Consider the following 11,960-nt stretch of genomic DNA (forward strand, 5'->3'; position numbering starts at 1 on the left):
CAAGCACGCTTCCTGAAGATCACTTTGAATATCATTAGAAGAGAACAAAGCGAGATTTGGGGAAAACGAGAGAATTGAGAAATCAACTTCCGCCTTCTCCGCGAATGTTGCAGGAGGTATAGGGTGACGTGGATTGTCAGATGGATTTCCGAAGAAGATCATTTTTGATCAAGTATATATCATGTATAAGAATAACATACGCTGATTTAGGGTTACGTCGGATTTACGCACGTAATATGGTCACCTATTTATTTCACAATCTTTTTAAAAGGTCAATTTAACGTATTAATATAACTATAACTAAAGGTAGCCGCAAGTTTTTGAAATGCGTGTTTATAATATTATGTTATGTATGATGTATTATACTTAATCACAGCTCTTTTTATTCATTAACAACAGTTACTATATTATGCATTTGGAGTTGTAAATGTAAGTAAGTATTCGTTGTATCTACGAGTCGCCGACAAACAGGATAAATTCGAAGCATAATATTTTACTGTTTTTAAAATTTAATTATTCATCGGACATTTTCTGACAAACATGCTTTATGAATCAAGGCGTAAAATAGAAAGGGCAAGACAAATAGGAAGTCACGACATAAAAAGTTATTTCCCTCAAGCAAAAATAATGTAAAATTGACCACGGAAACAGTGTCGTGATTTTCAAGCCTATGAACTCAGTTAATATGGGTTTTATTTGGAAAAATATGTTCGCCGATGAAGATAATAAAATGGACGGTGAGGTACTTATTAAATATGGGTCTAATATGAACTGTCTTTCTGTAACCGTGCACATCATATACGGACGACGCGCGATTGTGTTTCATAGATTTATCTATAGGTTCCTGTAATTGCGACTTTAAAAATGCGTGCAATGACTATCGAATCTAAAATTACCATTTTAACAGCTTGAAATTTCAGCGAAAATATGAGTCTGTGATCTGCAGCGGATAAAAGGAAATAGCCTTACTTGAACATATGGTTTACAAATTGTGAGTTCGGAGAGACAATACAAAAAATTGAGGTTACTTTCCAGTTACATCGCTTTCACGGAATGCAACAAAATGACTAAAATTTAACGGCCGTACGACCCAACCATTTTAGCTAAAATGTAGGTATATTAATTTTTTGTACTGATCCATCTGGTATGGCTATTAACGTGAGAAAGAGACATAGAGATACATCATACATAATGCCCTTTTTAGTTACCTTGCTACTGACACAACGCTAGCTGCATGTTAATGGTGTGTGCATAGGTACTTTCGAAATTCTCCAGAATTGTTGATTCAATTAATAAAAGTTGTGTAGGTCCGATTATGAATGAACGTTCTGGGTATATTTTACTGGTATAATTTATTTCTAGAGTAGTTCATATGCTTTGAAGAAAAAACGATTTGATTGAAATGTAAATGGTTCAATATGACCGGTATTGTTACGAAATTAAACACCTCCTAAAATATTACACCCTTCGCGAAGAAGAATGCACAATAAGATGCAACCATATCTTCAATCGAATATTTTATATTGTTATTATTTCAACTCATGCGATTGAATTAATCCTTTCCCCAGTTATCTTCTTTCGCCAAGTACAAAATATCCTACTCGGCCATCAATATGCTATTGTTTCATATATTTCTCTGTAGCGGGGACTATGATTTTTTATATTTCCGATTGTCGGCGAAATCTAGTGATCATGTGTTAAGCTATGGACTGTCATGAAGACATTATTTTATATTGTAGTTTTTTAAATAATTAGTACTGGTTGGGTAATATGCTTAAAAGCCAATGGACTGAAATACGCTTCAAGTTTCGGATCATGTGAAGATTCCCCTGACGAAAGTATCTTACTGAAGATCAACCCCCAAGTCGCAATAATACGAAGATCTCCCACCACGGTCTAGCCCTATAAATTCTTGAAGCTTTGTCTTATAAAGATCGCCTCCTAGGCTTGATCGTGTGAAGATCCCCATTCCCCAGAGTAGGCTTGGAGGAGTGTCTTCGTATATTCCGATGTTTTGATATAATTTCTTTGTGCAATTGCATTTTGACTATGTTGTCCCAATATATAAATCAGATGAACGCACAAGAGGCAAATTTTATATCTGTGTGCGCTCGCCATTTGGTAAAACGGAAACAATTTATTTTGGGCAATTTTGAAATGAATTTAGCTCGTTTTATTTTCTATTCAAGACTTTGATAATTCTTGACAATGAAAACCACAACCACCTGAACGTGTGAACATTTTCACACTTAAACTGATATAAATTACAGAACTTTATTAATGATGTTATAATCCAGTAATCAGGGGATTGTTTTCTATAAACAAAAGACGATGAAGCGCTGCAAATTTAGCGTGACACGAGAGACAACGATTTCGTCAAGTATTGTCGTGAACATTATGGGAACGTGTAAAACGATGCCGGAATAATTACTCCCGAATAACATACGGAACAATTCAACATGATATGCTGTTAATATATAATGTTTAGGTGTCAAATTCCATTATAGCGGACAAAAAATAATCCTTGAACAGACACTGTGCGAAACCTTTTTATTAATATTCCATGTATGGTTACCGATATATAACTCCATGGTTAAAAACTGATCAGTTTGAGAAACATTCCATTTAAAATTAATACGTTTCACGGTAGATGTTTAATGTGCTTAAAGCATAATTTATATCAGTCGAGCGGAAGATGACATTATATGGCCTGTTTCCGTCCACGAGGTGAAATCGGCACCAAACAGCTTTTTGTAAATCTGTTTCGGCTTATTGTCAAATTATTAGGGATTTGGATTATTTGAAATTAGTATCATGTAACGCATTATAAGATAACATTTGATTCCCAATAGGTTTCACATTCGACGGCGTTGATTTGCGTCGAACTTGGGCGGATAAAATAACTTTGTCATACTATACAAACGTCTTTTTGTTGAAGTTATCAGCCAGAGCGATCATATGGTTTGATATCGAAAAGTCTGTTAGAAAAACTTGCAAAGAAAGAACAAAATTAAGATTTGACAGGCAATGCTTTTAGATAGTCACCATAAAAATATAATCTACGACCGCTTATTTTCTTTCGTTAAAAGTACAACATCGCCTGTTCACAATACGATTTTTTACCACCACTGAAATACATACCGTAAACTTCTATACCGTTTCCGTCCTTATCTACGTCTTATTGTTTTACCTTCACAGCCCCCTCGAAACATTGCATAAAAACATACCTTGGCCGTGAAAACTAGAATATTGTACGTTATATTTAGTCACAAATTAGTATAACATGCAGGTAATATTCAAAAATTAATATCCAGCTTGCTCACAAATAAAAAGAATCGAAATGCACAAATTCAAGAATTCTTGGCGGCTTTGTTTGCCTCATAAGTTTATCGATATCCTGTTTCAATTGCGCAGGACAATTCCCTCTGACGTTCATAATGATTCACGAGGTTACCAACGGAAGTCGGGAAGGATCAGAACGTAATAATTATTCGTTTATTAAGTGACATAAAGATAAAGAAATGACTGTAACTAACGAAGTAAGATTGGCCATTCCATTTCACGAGTTCATTTGTAAATATAACTTTCTATCGTGGATTTACAGGGTAATTATTGTACACCAAGAATTTGTGCAGTAAGACGCTTTGACGCAGGACAAATGTTTTAGTTTAGAAAAGCCTTTTCAACCTTTTCCTGTGGTATTTCTTATTTTGCCCATTAGGAGCCTTGAAATTTCTAACATGAGATACTGTAGTCATCGCACCCGCATCTGTGAGGTCTTTTCGCGCTCCAAATAAGGCTCTGTAAAAGTCGCCATTTTGAGGCAAAAAAATACCACAATGCCAAAATATCACAATGCTAGTTTATAGCATTTTGGTTTGGCACTAGAAACCCATTTTGTGCATTTAATTTTCAAGATCAGTGCTTCGAGTATATCAAAACCCGAAATACCTCACCCCGAAGTACCCAGTCTGTTTTGCGAGCATAGTCGGACTCCGCACAAACCGTTAACGATGGCTTCTTAAATTAATTTCCGAACACAGCAAGATTTAGACTTTTTGTTCCAAATAAAATCAGGTCAAAGGGAATCGGTATCATTTTTCAGTTGATAGTCGAGTATGCTCATTCAAACGTCTTTCACTGATAACTATCAGGGCCATCACTGATGAATAGGACATGATTGTATTGCGTTTGAGCTTGCAGGATATCCATCATGTCAGCTTTCTCAAATATCTTTCTAAATATGAATGATTATTATACTAAGCTATCTAATAATAGAAAAAGTGTAAGATTTTATGTACCCAGAAGCAACTAGTTTAACTCGATAGTCATGACAAGCCATAGAACATAATTTTTACGAAATCAATTTTTGTGTAGATTTTATTTAATATGGGAATAGAGACTTGATGGAAGCGCTGTTTTCATCCCAGCATATCAATAAACTAATAAACCATTCATAGGATTTTCTCACACCTGCTTACGGATGCTTATCAGGTATCCGCCATTACTTGGTTTGCGATTGAGATTGAATCAAGCAAGTAAGATCTCGTACTGGAGTAGTTTATGACGTTGAGATCGCGTAACAAAATGTCACCGCTTACTTTTTACGGAAAAATTTTATCTTGTTCATAACGTTTCAAAATTCATCGTAAATAGGTCTACTTCGTATCATTTACGAATTTTGTAAGTGTATGTATTGCATCATAATTTGCACTTTAATACGAGAATTAGAAGATTGAATACTGAGTAAATAAGCTCATCTCCTCAGAAGGGTAATGAGTAGCTTGTGATGGCGTTAAGTGAAATATATATAAAAAAAAACTAGCACTCCCAATCTATTCGTGAATATTTAGTGAACATTATGTTTCTTCAAGTTTGGCCCTTACCTGAAAGATTTTGTTTGTATTGGCATTCTTCAGATCGTGTTTGAATTGGAGATTTCGTACATTCATCCCTCAGATCTGTGTTATATATAAAGACCTTGTTTTTAGTTTATTATGAAGCGAGAGGAATCATTAACTCGTCGACAACAAGGTTTCTTTGTCATTATAGTGACTGTTTCACTCCTAAGAAGTTTTAAGACTTGCATGAATGTTGACTTAGAACGGTAATTGTGTATTCAGTGTGCAACAAAATCAAACATTGGTTGATACATTGTACACTTAAGATCCGTATTGTTATTTAGTGAGGCACACTGCCAAGAAGTGGACAAGTTTTACTATAATTGTATGATGATTTTAATCAGTTATAACTCCTATTCAAAATTTGCCCAATATCAAGTTGAAAATTGATACATGGAATATATTTCATATATCAACTGAAATGCAATTATCACTTGACCAATCTCCAGTCGGTGTTTATCGCGCAGAACGAGCACCAAAGGAGACACAAGTTCTATTATATTGGTTGATACGTCTTACAAAATAGAAATATTCTAGTAGTCTGATATAGACACAAACATGTTTGGTCACATATTACTTACTTTATTGTCTCATGGAGTTACCATCACAAATATTTGGACCCCAATGCCCAAGAATTTTACATCGTGTCGGGAAGAATTGACAATTAATATGTATAATGTAGAACTAGAATACTGTTAGTTTGCCAAGAGCAGTAATATACCCCATCGAAGGTAAGAAGATGACCTGACCGATATACCGGGACCAGGCAAGACATTCTTTAAACAATTTGGTGCATGGTACCCCTAAAATTTAACGACCTGACCGTATTTCACTTTAAATTTTAATATTTATATCTCCGCCCGAGTGAAATATGTTTATGACTGAGTTGCATGCATAGACATTAAAGTTTGACGGCACCCGAACCTAAAAGATTCAACAAAGCGTCCTCGATCGCACATTATTCTGCAGTCATTTTTATGAGGATGGTAAAGAATTGCATTGCATTTTGTGTACACACGAACGCTTAACGACTTCGTTCGTACCTCGAAATGCCTTCCACCCGTACTTAAGTGTACATAATGCGACTTTTAGGTGGATTTATGCAAACAAATCTAACCTGACTTACGAGGATATGACGATCATCTCGACCCATCAACTTTTTCAGGACCAACAAACGCCTGGTACAAAGTTGTTCTCGTAAATTTTAATACTGCGTAAATCGAAAATTGCATGTTATGCATTTTTATTGCCTTTGAAGTTCTGAAAAAGCGAGTTGTAAGCTATATTATATTTTCAAGTAAAATCTCCTGCACAAAATTTTTAAGTGTTTGAATTCCAGCTGTGTTACAATTTGAAATAAACATGTTAAATCTTCAAAAACCAAAATTCTGTTTTCTGGAATCTTTGATAGGCACAATATTAATTTCGAGGTCAAGTTGGTCAAAAAATATTTTTCAGATTTAAATAAAGCTTTAGTAAAACTCGCGTTCAAAAGTATCAAAGCGTAAAGTGCCCGATGGCGTAACCTCAAAGCAAAGTTACAAGTACCAACACGGGCCTTTCGGTATTAATTGCACTTAATGCGTAAACAAAACCCAACGGCGTAGCCCATGTCGTTTTTACGCGTGTTTTCGGCCTCAAGGGCCAGGTGCGATATAAATTACTAAATTCGTACAGCGCTCAACATAAAATGTTATTGATAACTTAATGATTACCCACACTCGACCCGAATAACCACTTGTAGGAGAAGAGATACCGCGGTGACAGTAGTTTGGTTTGGCATAGACTGCAGGTTTTTTACACCTTCGAAGATATGCTGGGCAAGATGATTTAATTAATCTCTCCATTCTACAGCGCTCGTCCAATCGTGGAACGTATGACACATTTACTTTACAATTGAGGGCCATTAATTAGAGCAGACGGGGATATAATGTTAATTTTTGCCAAATGAAATAGCCATATTGCATTGAAAATTTCTCGGGATAGAAAAAAGAACTCAGCGGAATTATGTTCCATCACCCGGGATTATTATTTCTCAAAGCTTTTTTTCACTTTATTGAATAAAATTGATGGCATTTGGCCACAATGGCATGTGGTGTAGAAAATATTTTAAAACGATAACACGTGATTGTCCATGTCCAACTTTATAAATTTTGATGTGCTCATGTTTTTGTGACAGGCGAAATATATGGAATAAAATACAGAAATGAACTTGTTATGTTTTGATACGATAATTATGACTTACAAAAGAATCAAATTGTTTTTTAAAATATAACAGAATCGGAATAATTGTGAGGTATTGATAGGATATTGCCGTTACAACGAGTGTTTTATATTGTTTCTTCGTCTCTATTTCACAGTACCACTTCACCCAGATTTGGGCCTTGAAATGAACATAAAAATTATGTTTCGAAATGAAACAGATGAGGAAAGAATTAAAAAAATAGGTATTTTGTTATAAAAAAAAAAACCAGAACAAAAGTTAGAAATGAGCTGCTGTTTGTCGATAATCAAGGTCGCCACTCTCGTCATTTAAAATCGACAGGGTCAATCTCTGATAATGGGAGGCGCTATGTTAGCTTATTATTCATTCACATACAATAATTTCGTCATCTTCAAACATTTTTATGCAAAATAATCTAATTTCAAAAAATTAATTTAGGATTTCTAGAAACCTGTTTATAGGTCAAATTACAATACGGAGAAGTGATATAAGCGCGTTACATCGACGTTTTCACGCACATTGTAATATTTATAGTCCATAACGACACGTTCAACGACGTTTGCTCCTACTTACTCTTCAAGAAGTCTCCACGCGGCCTAATTTGTTTATTTGAAATACTCGCGACAATGATAAGTCATTTGTATTTTTAATTCTGGACACAAAATGGCACCGGACACTCATGACGTAATCGTGTCATCAACGTCGCGTACATCATCTTGTCTTGTAACAATTATTGTTTCCTGGCAGTCTAAATTGTTGTGAAGATTTTACACAACTCTACTATTAAGTTTGAATTATCTATGGCCGTTCAACAGGCTACATCTTCGGGCCGCGATTGGAAAAATTCCTAAAATATCTGACTGTATTTAATCAGAATACATAGTAAATATAGGTCATACAAGAGATAATAATAATACTGAGTATTATGATCTTCAATCGCCAATCCAAAATTAAACGTGTTTGCCCTTCAAATGTCTTCAAAAAATAAAATGCTTGACATGTTTGAATTCCCTTAGGATATAAACAAGGAAAATTAAAATATTGCACAAAATTTGTAGTCAATTTCAAAATACCTCGCACTGTTGAATATCAGAAGAAATAATGTTGAGACTGTCCAGTGAAATATTAGGTTATTAGCTGTTATTATGTTATGTGGAATTACACAGAAACATTGCCGTTCTACATCTCATCTTAGTTTTAGATTTTTAAAAATGTTTGGTATTCCATTCTGCGAAGCAAAATCTTGTTTTCCACATGACATTTTAGAACATTTCAGCTGTATTGCTTTTTAATTCGGAACATCCATTGCCTTGAGTTTTGTTCACTGATCACGGATATGTCAGTAAAAATAATCTTCTGCATCTGCCGTTAAACCCCAATGTCGAAATGCAGCGCCGTTGAGACGCAGTGCCAGTATGCCAAAAACGAGTGTTTTTCGTGTATGACAGCTAATAATAAAGTGGTATTTAATATTGACGTAGGGCCTAAAATAATATTTTGTTCCAATAACAAGTTCAAAAGAAGTATAAGATGTGTTTTGGACTTTTAATAATTGATAACCAATATCATAGATGACAAAAATTACGGGAAATTATTTCATGTAAAAGGAAACGAATTTGTCATATTTTATTCTGTCACAATGTCGATAATGTTATACAATGTTAATATGTCGCGTGTGGCTCGTGTTTAACTTGTTTTATTCACTCTAAAATTATAGTTTGTCCGACACATCGTAAATTCGTAACAGATAAGTAATTTCCTTCTTTCGAGACATCATTTTTTATGAGACAGATTTACGCGTCTTTGTTATTTTGGGAAGAAAAAAGTATAGTAACGCGTGCCAAGTTGGGAAAAATCATCTGTAGATGAAAACTTTCAGCTAAACCAAGGGCGGGAAATTCTTATGGCTTTCGAGCGACACAATGGCCACGGAATCTAGCCGAGGGCGGCAATTTTAATTGATGCATTAATATAGTATATATTGATTAATTTTCGTTTCATACCTGTTATAAAATGGAACGTCAACAATTATCAGTAAAATGAATCAAGGTGGTTTCACCAATCTAGATTGAAAGCACATTTAAATTTTGTCAATAGAAAATTTTTTTTTTTGAAAATTGAAATATTATAGTTTGTTGAGATTCCCACCAACGCTTGCAAACTAACGACTGTGAAGTAGCGTCTATATATTTTTTTTCTCTCATGTGCAAATGCATGTTTCTGTGCCAGCACAAATTTGGATAAAAGTGTCCTAGTGAATTTTTTCATATGTAGGAACTTTTCGGCCGGAGAGTCAACCAAAGTCTACTCGCGAAACATTTCTCTCATTCCCACCTTTAAACGGGTAACAATTTTAATTTTATTCTGATTGATAAGAAACTACCGCAAGTGACCGCAGTCTGGCGACATGAAATTTACAGAATTGCAGTAATTTGGTATTCGTCAAAATTTATTCATTTTTTGAGTATTTTCTTCAGACTTTCGGGGGCCGCATAATATTTTCGTAACGTGTCGCATGCGGCACACTGGCCGCAGTTTCACCCCAATGAAAAACTATATACAACGATGTGTATGTATGTATATTCTTGGATCAAAACAATCTCAATTCAGCCTATTTTAAGTTCGATGTCGACAAGAACAACTATATATATATACTGGTAGTTTTCACTGCGGCGGGCATAAATTTGATTATAACGAAATTCCTACTCTCGTCTGATTTAACCGGACAATACTCATGCATCAACATGATACTCCGTGGTGATAACAAAAATTTCGGAATTTCGATTTTCGAAAGATGTATTTCAATAAAGTGTATATGAACAAGGCAAATGGTTTTTCTATTTAGTAGATGATAGGTTTCTGAAATGTTCGCACTTGTCGGTGGCAGAATGGACACGGCCCTTCTCAAAAAACAGTTTTGGAAAACACCATAAAAATCGTTTTATTCCGAATTCATCTTGATAACTAGTTTTAGAAACTAGCTTTTGAAATTTTTATGCACAAACGTTGTGCAACGTGTAAAGCCACATCTAGAAAATGTACATTTTTTAAACAACGGAATACAAAAAACTAAAAATTAAAAACACGGGAATATTTTACGTCATAAAAGTCCTTATTGCGTCAAATTATGTCTGGAAGTTTAGATCTCTTCTACGAATGAAAGTAATTTTTACTGCAAAAACCACATGTTATCTGGTTCCATTAAATAAATAAAAAAAAGTTAAAAGGTATTAATTAATCAGAACGAAAACTGGAAAAATCATTATTAATTATGGTGGATCCCGCACGTTTTGATAAGGCGCCATTAAAAGGTCATTTCTTACCTGTGACACAACAAGAAAAAATAAAGTAAAATATATATCAATATTAAGGTAAGTTGAATTATTTCAGTTTAATATCATACTAGTTTATGATTTACAACGTAGTTTTTCAGACATTATGATTTCCAGGCAAAGTTCAAGACTAATAATTCTACAAATTCGTTTGGTGGCTGACGTAATGATTGTCAAATGATACTCCTATACGCGAAGGGGATTCCTAGGCTTTTTTTAATATAACTATTTTTTTTAAGTAAACTAAATAATATGTTATACACGGGTTTCACATATATTTTAGTAAGACAGCTACGTAACACTTTATTTTGGCATGCCAGATTTTTACGAAAAATTACAATTGTATTTTGGTAATGTAATTTCCTATATATATAAAGTTGTTTATTCATTAAAATAATACGAAAAGAAAAATACCCGTCATATATTTTCGAGTTTTCTAAGTATATGACCCTGAAAGCATTAATATCGTATAGTTGAACGGTAACTTACATTTTGACAGCCGATTAAATATTATGTTTCCACCGTATATGGCACGTCTACGTGATATTTTCCAAGAAAACTAAAAAATTTATTGCATTAATTTTTCGATTTCCATGATATGCTTTATTTCGGTTCATGACCAAACTTTATTTGATATAGGAATTATTCACTTATGGTCTTTATCCTTTATTACAAAAATCATTGTAATGGGTTACATACATATATAAATTTATGATTACAAAATAGTATTTCACATGGTATAATGAATCTCTGAACAAAAAGAAAATAACAGTGTCGTAAATCAAAATAAAGGTTTCAATTGTAAATAAAAATAAATTCCAAAAGGAAAGTTATGAATAACGTCGGGGACAAAAATGCAAAACTTTTTTCATAACAAATTTGAAAGTAAAAACTGCAAGAACAAAATCCCAAATCGCATTACCCGAGCTTAGCTTTTTTGCCTCATTTAACTAATTTGTTATTAGAAATATTGTCGCCACGGCCTTGAGTTTTGTTTTGCACTATCTTATTGGATTCCTGCGTTATGGTGAATTTGTTCATTCATGTGTGAAAAATGAACGTGAAGAAAATTACTCGATTGTTTTTCTCTCTCGGGGACAATTTTACGCCAGAAATCCTTCTTATATACGAACATAGAAGCACTTATGGTACTTAATTGCTATATTTTAAAACTTTTGTTATGAAGATAATTGTTTAAGATTTTTATGAGTGGCTGGAGTAGAGTGAGTTACACAATGTTAAGAATGTTTTTCTTACTTCGGTTTTGTGGATTATAATACTAGCGGCATCGTAACTTTTCCATAACGATATGAACCGATATTTCTTGTCCCAAAATGACCGATGTCCCAAAAATATACAAATATGTAGGAATTTCTCTAAAAACCTAGCGTTGGTAATATCATTCCCGGAGTTAACTTGAAATTGTTTCAAGTCTTGTGTTATCTTGTATTTTCTACTCCGCCATCACGGTCGCAAAGATAAACCTATGCATAGGCTCTTTTT

Source organism: Styela clava, chromosome 4 (genome assembly GCF_964204865.1).
Source record: "Styela clava chromosome 4, kaStyClav1.hap1.2, whole genome shotgun sequence".
NCBI classification, from domain to species: domain Eukaryota; kingdom Metazoa; phylum Chordata; class Ascidiacea; order Stolidobranchia; family Styelidae; genus Styela; species Styela clava.